This window comes from Schistocerca serialis, chromosome 8 (genome assembly GCF_023864345.2).
Source record: "Schistocerca serialis cubense isolate TAMUIC-IGC-003099 chromosome 8, iqSchSeri2.2, whole genome shotgun sequence".
Lineage (NCBI taxonomy): Eukaryota > Metazoa > Arthropoda > Insecta > Orthoptera > Acrididae > Schistocerca > Schistocerca serialis.
The window spans coordinates 382,623,505-382,634,772 of NC_064645.1; the positions used below are offsets into that span (position 1 = coordinate 382,623,505).

General features: G+C 42.4%; 1 pseudogene; it reads left to right on the top strand.

Annotated features, from left to right (window-relative positions):
* Window positions 1-1,596: 1,596 nt before the first annotated feature.
* LOC126417305 (5S ribosomal RNA) lies at window positions 1,597-1,714 on the top strand (annotated as a pseudogene).
* Window positions 1,715-11,268: the final 9,554 nt, after the last annotated feature.

Consider the following 11,268-nt stretch of genomic DNA (forward strand, 5'->3'; position numbering starts at 1 on the left):
ACTTATATTACTACTTACGGTAAACATAAAGGGGCAATATTTATTGTTTTTTACCTTTAGAGATTTTTCTGTGTAGAGTTTTTTAATTTTTTTAATTTAAGATTTATACACTCTTAATATTGACACCATAGTTTTTAATTTCTCGGAAACTTATTTTGATTTTTCTGTACGTTGCATCTGTCCTTCCGATGACCATACACTTCTTTATTTCTTCTCATTCTTCCAGAAACCCTTTGCTTTAACTTCCCTGCGCTTTCTGTTTACTCCATTCCTGAGTAACGTATATTGCTGTATCTTTTCCGATAATTTTTGAATTCCTGTCTTTCACAGATCAAATGAAGTAAATGATACGCCATCCAGGGTTTCTTCGCAGTTACCTTTCTTGTACTCATATTTCTCTCTCCAACCTCGGTGATTCACCTTCCTGACGATATATATTCTGCTGCAGCTGAACTTCTGCTGTCATATTAATTATCGTCGCACAGTTCGAAAGTGTATCATCCAACTTCCTTACACTCTGATTCTTTCTCATGATTCTCTTTAAGTTCGGCCTATTCTTCATAATTACTAAATTGTAACCTCAGTTTAAATGTGCTACTGGCCATGCTTTAAAACGGAATCTGATTTCGGGATGTTTGATCCATCATGATATAATCCAGCTGGTATTTTCCCATACTTCCAGACCTTTTCGAAGCATATCTCCTTTTCTGATTCTTAAAAAACTGTATTAAATACACTATTTTGCTATTAATAACTGAAATTTATTGCTGAAGTCTTTCTCCTCTCCCATTCCTACCACTGAGTCTGAATCCTGCTGCAACTCTTTCCTGTGTTTCCTCCCCTTACTACCTCGTTCCAATCCTCCAAGATTATTAGGTTGTCATCTCTCTTTATATATCCATTTGATATCCTTGTGGAATGTATCTCTTCATCTCCTACTTGCGTCATCGTCATGTACACCTGATTTCTGCTGCCATTGCTTTGCTGTCATTTTGTTGAGGATAATAATATCGCTTATCTTTTCACTGCAACTCACTCTTTGCTCTACTTTCTTTATCATAAAGTACTCCCGCATTACCATGTTTTTGCTGCTGTTGATAATATCTTATTTTTACATGACCAAAAATCCTTCTGTTCTTTCGATTTCCCTTCACTGGTCCACACTGTATCTAGACTGAACCACTTCAGTTCCCTTTCGAGACTTTCTAGCGTTCCTACCACATTCAGGTTTCTAAAATTCCACGGTCCGTCTCGGAAAATGTTACAGTTTCGTTGGTTACCAGTCTTTTTCTCCTGATAACCTCCTCCTTGGCAGTTCCCTCTCCCAAAGACGGCAGGAGTGGCCGTGCGGTTCTAGGCGCTGCAGTTTGGAACCGAGCGACCTCTACGGTCGCAGGTACGAATCCTGCCTCGGGCATGGATGTGTGTCATGTCCTTAGGTTAGTTAGGTTTAATTAGCTCTAAGTTCTAGGCGAATGATGACCTCAGAAGTTGTCGCATAGTGCTCAGAGGCATTTGAACCATTTTTGAGCCTCGCCCAAATCCGGATGTGGGATTGATCTGGAGAGAAAATGATGTCACTTTTTTCAATTACTGGGCAACGGTCTTGCCGCAGTGGATACACCGGTTCCCGTGAGATCACCGAAGTTAAGCACTGACGGGCGTGGTCGGCACCTGGATGGGTGACCACCCAGGCCGTCATGCGCTGTTGCCATTTTTCGGGATGCACTCCGCCTCGTGATGCCAAGTGAGGAGCTACTCGACCGAATGGTAGCGGCTCCGGTCAAAGAAAACCATCATATCGGCTGGGAGAGCGGCGTGCTGACACCACGCCCCTCCTATCCGCATCCTCCTCTGAGGATGATACGGCGGTCGGATGGTCCCGGTAGGCCACTCGTGGCCTGAAGACGGAGTGCTTTTTTTCAGTTACTGGCCACAAATTCTGTAGATATATATTATGTGTGTTTAGTATAGTGGTTTCCAATGACTTTTTAATCCTCATGGCTTTGAGCATTGCTGATTCAACCGTGTTTTAGGGCCAGTTTCCCATCCGGAAGGCAAGAAAGGTTCTTGAATCTCTGTACGCGTCTCAGTCCTCTTTGCCGGCCAGGGTGGCCAAGTAGTTCCAGAATCTAGGCGCTACAGTCTGGGCCCACGCGACCGCTACGGTCGCAGGTTCGAACCCGGCCTCGGGCACGGATGTGTGTGATGTCCTTAGGTAAGTTAGGTTTAATTAGTTCTAAGTTCTAGGGGACTGATGACCTTAGAAGTTAAGTCCCATAGACCGTAGAGCCATTTGAACCAGTCCTCTTCAGTAAAGCAGTTGGCAGAATAAGGGTGACTTCCTGTATCAGAAGTTTTTGTCTGCTGTTCCTGATGATTTTTATTCAACTAACTAGTGGTTGGGATCGGAACCGCGACCAAAGACTAACTCTATATCAGAGTAAACAAGCAATAAAACAGAAAAACTTCGTACTCTGTATCAAAGACTGCTAGTTTTGCGTTTGCTAAATAGCCTCAACTAATCAGGTGGAAAGACATAGTTACATTATTCTCCAAGCCCGCGTCTGTAAAAACGACTACAGTTCCTGAATGGCTTTCAATAGTTTCCGTTAGTTTCCGGATTCCCGTAATCGGAATGAGTTTTATATTTCACTTTGTTGAGCATTTGCTTATCTACTGTAATGTGGTAAACGCGTGAGCTGTCAAAATAAGCAGTACCACGCAAGCGGTATTTTTAGTATCTACATCTACATGGATACTCTGCAAATCACATTTAAGTGCCTGGCAGAGGGTTCATCGAACGACCTTCACAATTCTCTATTATTCCAATCTTGTATCGTGCGCGGAAGGAACGAACACCTATATCTTTCCGTACGAGCTCTGATTTCCCTTATTTTATCATGGTGATCGTTCCTCCCTATGTAGGACGGTGTCAACAAAACATTTTCGCATTCGGAAGAGAAAGTTGGTGATTGGAATTTCGTGAGAAGATTCCGTCGCAACGAAAAACGCCTTTCTTTTAACGATTTCCAGTTCAAATCCTGTATCATTTCTGTGACACTCTCTCCCATATTTCGCGATAATACAAAACGTGCTGCCTTTCTTTGAACTTTTTCGATGTACTCTGCAGTCCTATCTGGTAAGGATCTCACACCGCACAGCAGTTATTCTAAAAGAGGACGGACAAGCGTACTGTAGGCAGTCTCCTTAGTAGGTCTTACATTTTCTAAGTGTCCTGCCAATAAAACGCATCCTTTGGTTAGCCTTCCCCACAACATTTTCTATGTGTTCTTTCCAATTTAAGTTGTTCGTAATTGTAATGCCTAGGTATTTAGTTGAATTTACGGCTTTTAGATTAGACTGATTTATCGTGTAACCGAAGTTTACCGAGTTCCTTTTAGCACACATGTCGATGACCTCACACTTTTCGTTATTTAGGGTCAACTGCCAATTTTCGCACCATTCAGATATTTTTTCTACATCGTTTTGCAGTTTGTTTTGATTTTCTGATGACTTTATTAGTCGATAAACGACAGCGTCATCTGCAAACAACCGAAGACGCTTGCTCAGATTGTCTCCCAAATCGTTTATATAGATAAGGAACAGCAAAGGGCCTATAACACTACCTTGGAGTACGCCTGAAATCACTTCTGTTTTACTCGATGATTTTCCGTCAGTTACTACGAACTGTGACCTCTCTGACAGTAAATCGCAAATCCAATCACATAACTGAGACGATATTCCATAAGCATGCAATTTTACTACGAGTCGCTTGTGTGGTACAGTGTCAAAAGCCTTCCGGAAATCCAGGAATACGGAATCGATCTGAAATCCGTTGTCAATAGCACTCAGCACTTCATGTGAATAAAGAGCTAGTTGTGTTTCACAGGAACGATGTTTTCTAAACCCATGTTGACTGTGTGTGAATAGACCGTTTTCTTCGAGGTAATTCATAATGTTCGAACATAATATATGTTCCAAAATCCTGCTGCATATCGACGTTAACGATATGGGCCTGTAATTTAGTTGATTACTCCTACTACCTTTCTTGAATATTGGTATGACCTGTGCAAGGTTCCATTCTTTAGGTACGGATCTTTCGTCGTGCGAACGGTTGCATATGATTGTTAAGTATGGAGCTAATGCATCAGCATACTCCGAAAGGAACCAAATCGGTATACAGTCTGGACCAGAAGACTTGCTTTTATTAAGTGATTTGAGTTGCTTCACTACTCAAAGGATATTTATGCCTATGTTACGCATGTTGGCAGCTGTTCTCGATTCGAATTCTGGAATATAGTATAGCAGATTAATGATGTAATACTACCAACTCACCAACAAAATGTGCAGTCGATGTACCCCAAGGGGTATGTTAATCGGTATTTCGCCTACCACCCTGTAACGTAGAAAGCCATACTCGTCAGACGCTTGGCAGATCGTCACGGACACGAAGACCTCCGAGCGCCTAGGGGCGGTTTGGTAGGCAACCCAGCGGTACAGTTCGAGGGTCGCCGAGCACGCATGCGCAAACGGCTGCGCGGCCGACACGAAAAGGTAGGCCGCTGGGCGGAGGCAGTAGCGTCCCCGACGTTGTGCCAGCAGCAGCAGAAGCAGCAGCAGCAGCAGCCGACTACAGCAGCAGACAGCGCAGCAGCGGACAGCGGCCAGCGACCATGGTTGACCCGCTCAAGATATTTTGGGTACTGGCCAACAGTACCTTTCTCGGTAAGTAACCACTCTTTCCTTCTCATTTGGTTACTTGCTCGTAGAATGTCTTTGATTCGTAGCTTGTCATTTGTCTGAAAGTTCTTTTCTATAAATTAACGACTTTGTCTACTACTCACATATTTAATTAATTTGCTAGCATTATTAAGATTTCATTTTTAATTTATTTTCCTTAATCGTTTACGTTCAGAAATTTTACAAAGAACACGCTGTCAATTTACCATATAACTCTGCATTTAACATACAGTGGATGGCATGCTGCAAGCAAAAAATGGCATAGCGAATAAGAATTGAATATAATTATGTAATTATCGATGATTGCGTAAGGGGGGTAGGACGTCAAACGGGCCGACTTGGAGCAGGAGAGTCACCACAGGACATTTTAATTTCTACTGTTTATACTTTTACAAATAAATTCATAAAACTTTGTCACCAGGGCCAGGAAGGATTGAGGACTCACACTCATCGCTGTGGAAGTTCAAAACCGTAGCAAAATACCTTTTTTTACATATGAAATTTCATCATTTTTTCAATTATTACTGGCTGCATTTGTTGCTATAGGTACACTTTTCTTCCTAAGTAAGAGAGATTCTTCGATGAATTTTTCATAGCTTGCAAACCGTAGTTAGAAGTGTATGAAACTCCAGAGTTTTCCAAATCTATTAAAAAACTGTGGAAAAAATTGAGCTAATTAACTATAAAACTTGAGGTTTTTTCTAAACATGAAGTTTAAAATGTAACAGTTCATTCATTTTTTCATAAATTAAATAACTTCTAGAGTTTCATACACCTGCAACTATGGTTTGTATGCTGTGCAAAAGTCCTCGAAGAATCTCTCTTACTTAGGAAGAAAAGTGTAGCTGTAGCAACAAATGGAGCCAGTACTAAGTGAAAAAATGATGAAATTTCACATGTTAGAGAATGTGTTTTGTTACGTGTTTGAGCTTCCACTGCTATGAGTATGAATCCTGAATCGCTCCTGGTCATGCTGTTAAAGTTTTATGAATTTATTTCTAAAAGTATAGACAGTGGAAATTAAACTGTCCTGTGGTGCCTCTCCTGCTCCAAGTCGGCCCGTTTGATGTCCTACCCCCCTTAAAATACATGAAAATTTCAAACTTCTTCCAACAAACTTGTAACCACACTTTTAATGTTTGTAAATCATTTTTACCTCTGTGTTGCAAAACATACCATATGTAGTAAAATTTTTTCTGTGTGGAGAGTATTTTGTTACTGTAAAATACGGATAATTGTGTTGCGGAACCGCATTAATTTCATCGTGTTAGTTGGTTCTCACTTCGCTGTGCGGAAGAACAACTTTATGTTCATAAATGAAAACCACAAAAATACGGATGTCCTGCAGTGTACCGTAGAGCCCACAGAGCATCTATATTTTTGTTCGTTTCGTTTATAAACATGAAGAATACTGTAGATACTACTGAACGATGACATTTTTAAGCTTCTCATTTATAAGTTATTCTATCAAACATCGACGGATGAAAAACGAGTTACAATTCTGTTTCGATTTCCTGGACTTCGTTCCATGGCACTTCCGATATCTGGTAGCGATTTGTTTATGTTAAAAATGATAAGTTTCGCCGTGAATTGGAGCCCACGTAGCCCTATAACTGGATGGATGAAACTGTTCGAAGAACGAAGGCAGCAAAGCATATACTACGTCCAGTACTATGATTCCTTGTAAAGCACTGCAATACCTAAACTAGTCATCGAGTTGAAAATAAATTTTGTTGTAAGATTTGCTTGGAACGTCGTACATGCAGAAAGAAGAAAGAAACACACACTTTAAGGCGATTTCGCTCCGATCAGTAGTTACGCTTGATTGTTTGAAATGCGGACTATTCTGTTGAGAGTCATTCGTTATTTCACGATAGTGAAAGTAAGCTTTAATCTTTCGGAATAATTTCACATTGCAAACACGTTTCAGGCACAAAATTCCGGTGACTTATACAGTCGTCCACCGTCAGGTTCTCCGATCATCTTAAAAATTCTTCTACAGCACTCACTGAAATATTACGGGGAAAAAAAAATTTGAAGAGCCGACCCGACTACGACCCAAATTTATGTTTCCGTCTTAACTCCAAAAGTCACATTTCTGTTTGAGGTGGAGGTGTGCTACTTCTGATATCATTACCATATTATGCTGCTCCAATCCCATTCGTGAACAGTGCATGGGAAGAAGACTGACAGTAATGTCATTGTCGAATCGAAACAACTACGTAGAGGCCTCATTTGGTACGTGTGCTCTCGGAATGTTATCAGTTGCCCTCTCCGTGGTACACAACGTTTCTTTTATAGAGCCTGATGAAGGAGTTTGACGAGTATCTTTGAAACGCTCGCGCGCTTTCTGAACAAACCGTGACAAAATGAGCCACTCTTCTTCGGATATTGCGTGTCTCATTCGTTAATCGTAGATAGTAATCGTTCTAGACTGATCAACGGTACTCAAGAAGTGACCTAACCAATTTCTACATCTACATCTAATTTTTACTCCGCAAGCCACCCAACGGTGTGGGGCGGAGGACACTTTTCGTGCCACCGTCATTACCTCCCTTTCCTGTTCCACCCGCGTATGGTTCACGGGAAGAACGACTGCCGGAAAGCCTCCGTGAGCGCTCGAATCTCTATAATTTTACATTCGTCATCTCCTCGGGAGGTATAAGTAGGGGGAAGCAATATATTCGATGCCTCATCCAGAAACGCACCCTCTCGAAACCTGGACAGCAAGCTACACCGTGATGCAGAGCGCCTCTCTTGCAGAGTCTGCCACTTGAGTTTGCTAAACAACTCCGTAACGCTATCACGCTTACCAAATAACCCTGTGACGAAACGCGCCGCTCTTCTTTCGATCTTCTCTATGTCCTCCGTTAAACCGACCTGGTATGGATACCACACTGACGAGAAATACTGAAGTATAGGCCGAACTAGTGTTTTGTAAGCCACCTCCTTTGTTGATGGACTACATTTTCCAAGGACTCTCCCAATGAATCTCAACCTGGCACCCGCCTTACCAACAATTAATTTTATATAATCATTCCACTTCAAATCGTTCCGCACGCGTACTCCCAGATATTTTACAGAAGTGACTGCTACCAGTGCTTCTTCCGCTATCATATAATCATACAACAAGGGATCCTTCTTTCTATGTATTCGCAATGCATTACATTTGTCTATGTTAAAGGTCTGGTTTCACTCCCTGCACGAAGTGCCTATCCGCTACAGATGTTCCTGCATTTCGCTGCAATTTTCTAATGCTGCTACTTCTCTGTATACTACAGCATCATCCGCGAAAAGCCGCATGGAACTTCCGACACTATCTACTAGGTCATTTATATATATATTGTGAAAATTTCTCTGTAAGTAGGAATTAACAGAGGGGTTCCGAAAGCAACTGTCGTGTGAAACCCAGGTCGCTCTGTTCGACGACGAGACGCATCTAATGGTAGATACAGGTGTCCAGGTAGATGCCGTGTTCCGTGACTTCCGTAATGCATTCGATACAGTTTCCCACTGCCTCCTAGTGAACAAAATAATGATTATCAGGTCAATTTTGTGACTGGAGTGAGGAGTTTCTGTCAGATAGAACACAGCATGTCATTCTTGAAGGAGAGAAGTCTTCAGACGTAAAAGCAACTTTGGGAGCGTCCCAAGTGACTTTTCTAGGATCTTACGTTTAACTATGTAAAATAACATAACAGATAACGTCCAAATTTCCATGAGGCTCTTTCAGTATGATGCTGTTGCTGATGCTAGAAAATTGTGTAGCGAAATGCAGGAGTGGCCGAGTGGTTCTAGGCGCTACAGTCTGGAACCGCTTGACCGCTACGGTCGCAGGTTCGAATCCTTCCTCGGGCATGGATGTGTGTGATGTTCTTTGGTTAGTTAGGTTTAAGTAGTTCTAAGTTGTAGGGGACTGATGACCTCAGAAGTTAAGTCCCATAGTGCTCAGAGCCGTTTGAACCATTTGAAATGCAGGAAGACCTGCAAAGGTTCGACGCTCGGTTCAGGGACTGACAATTAAACAGCAACGTAAACAAATGTAACACATTGTTGCGTATGTATAGAGAGAAAGGACGATTATTGTATGATTGCAGAGCAATCACTGAAAGCAGTTACTTCCATAAAACATCTTGGAGGATGCGTAGGGGGCGATTTAAAGTTGAACGACAACATAAAATTAATTGCGGGTAAGGAAGATGACAGAATGAGATTCATTGGAAGCATCCTGGGAAAATGTAGTCCATCAAAAAAGAAGGTAGCTTTTAAAAATCTCATTCGTCCAATACCTGAATATTGCTCGTCAGTCTGGGATCTGTTCCAGGTGGGATTAATAGAAGAAAGAGAGAAGATCCAAAGAAGAGCAACACGTTATGTTACATGGTCATGTAGTAAGAGCGAAACTGTCGGAAAGTTGCTCAGCCAACTCCTGCGGCAAATGCAGCGAGAGATGCGTCCTGTATCACGTTATGGGTTATTGTTGAAGTTCCCAGAGCGTACATTCAGCCGCGCGGAGTGGCCGCGCGGTTTGAGGCGCCATGTCACGGATTGCGCGGCCCCTCCCGTCGGAGGTTCGAGTCCTCCCTCGGCATGGGTTGACAGTAAATCTAGGGACCGATGACCTCAGCGGTTTGGTCCCCTAGGAATTCACACACATTTTGAACAACATCCGTAGAAGAGTCAACCAGTATATTGCTTCCTCCTATGTATATCTCGCGAAAACACCATAAGGATAAATTTAGGGAGATCAAGTCCACTCGGAGGCTTGCCGGCAATTATTCTACCCGCTAATTCTTCGCGACTGAAACAGGAAAAGGGAAAGGTGGCACCGGTACATACATTACTCTCAACAACAAATCGTAAGATGGTTTGCGACGTGTAGATGTATACAAACAAAGTCTTTTGTGTTTGAATGTGACTTCGCTGATTTTTTCCAGTGAACCTTAATCCGTCTTCTGCAGTCCCTATATTTAATTTTGTAATTACAATGAAATGAAAGCCCTTAGCTGCTTACAGGCGTTGACATACGTCAACGGGACAGATGAAAATGTGTGCCCCGACCGGGACTCGAACCCGGGATATCCCGCTTACATGGCAGACGCTCTATCCATCTGAGCCACCGAGGACACAGAGGATAACGCGACTGCAGGGATTTATCTATGGCACGCTTCCCGCGAAACCAACATTCTCAACGTATTGTCCCGCACTTCATTCGTAGTGTCCCCGCCCATTATACTCATTACTCGCGGTGCGTTGCCGATTTCCGTAACAGTTCGGGCACTGTTTGTGTATCCGCACAGAAGAAGAAGATGGTCAAGTGGCCAGTGAGCCATATATATATATACGTCAAACGGGGACAGATGAAAATGTGTGCTCCGACCGGGACTCGAACCCGGGATCTGGGATCTCCTGCTTACATGGCAGACGCTCTATCCATCTTAATTGTGAGTAGTCATTGCAACTCAGGCCGATTAGGACGTAAACTGTATTATATTTCACTGTTATTACCGTTTCAAGCGATTTATCGCTAACGATGTAAGAATCGGTGAGTAATAAGTCTTCCCACGTATTCATTCAACCAATCACGCTATGAAAACTGTTAAGTCTAACTGTACGTCTGTATCCTTACAGTTTAATGGCAAATATTTTTTTCAAGAACACTTTGTTCTCCGAAAAGAGCATTTTCACACCGCAGATCCTTTGTGTTTTGTACTTTTATATCATGACCTAACTTAATTAAATTATTATTTATCAATAGAAAAGATGATTATGTATCGCTATTACAAATTACACAGCGTCTTGCGGAATTTTCACAGCCATGACGGTGAAGCCGTAGTCCAAATGGATGCTTCCAGGAATGCTACACCTGCAGGGTACGCAGAGATGCTACTGTGGAGTCTGACAATTTAGAGTGGGGTAGGGGAAAATGGAAACGTTCAGTTAGGATGTTCGTACTGCCCAAGTAGCTCATCATATATCTACTTCGCCTTTTAAAGATAAAGAAAAAAATGGTTCAAGTGGCTCTGAGCACTATGGGACTTAACTTCTGAGGTCATCAGTCCCCTAGAACTTAGAACTACTTAAACCTAACTAACCTAAGGACATCACACACATCCATGCCCGAGGCAGGATTCGAACCTGCGACCGTAGCGGTCACGCGGTTCCAGACTGTAGCGCCTAGAACCGCACGGCCACTCCGGCCGGCCTAAAGATAAAGGTTCAAGTTCAAGCTCACATCGTCACTCAATTATAATGTGTCAAGAACTTTTAGACAGCTTAATTTTATGTCAATGAAGATTGAATATGAAGAAATTTCTCTCTTTGTTTGTCAGTTTCATCTTGATGCCTGAAAGGTACCCGTCACTGCGTGTGCAGAAATGCCTTGCAGCCTCTGAATTGTGACATCTGATCATATGGCTGTCAAGTTGAGGTATTGCTTTTTCCTTGAAGCTGTAGCTTATGTTGAACTTGAATCTGAAGTCCGCAGCTCGTGGTCGTGCGGTAGCGTTCTCGCTTCCCACGCCC